Source organism: Loxodonta africana, chromosome 6 (genome assembly GCF_030014295.1).
Source record: "Loxodonta africana isolate mLoxAfr1 chromosome 6, mLoxAfr1.hap2, whole genome shotgun sequence".
NCBI lineage: Eukaryota > Metazoa > Chordata > Mammalia > Proboscidea > Elephantidae > Loxodonta > Loxodonta africana.
The window spans coordinates 62,368,016-62,368,252 of NC_087347.1; the positions used below are offsets into that span (position 1 = coordinate 62,368,016).

Below are 237 nucleotides of genomic sequence, written 5' to 3' on the forward strand. Positions count from 1 at the left end.
AAGTGATTTATCTTCAAGTTCAGAAATTCTAGCTTCTACTTGCTCAATTCTGCTCCTCTGACTTTCTACTGAGTTGTCTAATTCTGTAATTTTATTGTTAATCTTCTGAATTTCTGATTCCTGTCCGTGGATTTTTCCAGCTTGTTAAACTTTTCATTATGTTCCTGAATAATCTTTCTAATTTCTTCAGTTGCTTTATCTGTGTGTTCCTTGGCAAAAATATGGAACACTTCACAA

At 32.9% G+C, this 237-nt stretch overlaps 1 non-coding gene across 1 annotated transcript in view; it reads right to left on the reverse strand.

Moving 5' to 3' along the window:
• Nucleotides 1-215: 215 nt before the first annotated feature.
• Nucleotides 216-237, reverse strand: part of LOC111749490 (U6 spliceosomal RNA) — a 107-nt gene continuing 85 nt past the window's right edge. The window contains exon 1 of the small nuclear RNA XR_002784623.1: nucleotides 216-237. This exon is cut by the window's right edge and continues 85 nt beyond it. This is a non-coding gene — a small nuclear RNA (U6 spliceosomal RNA).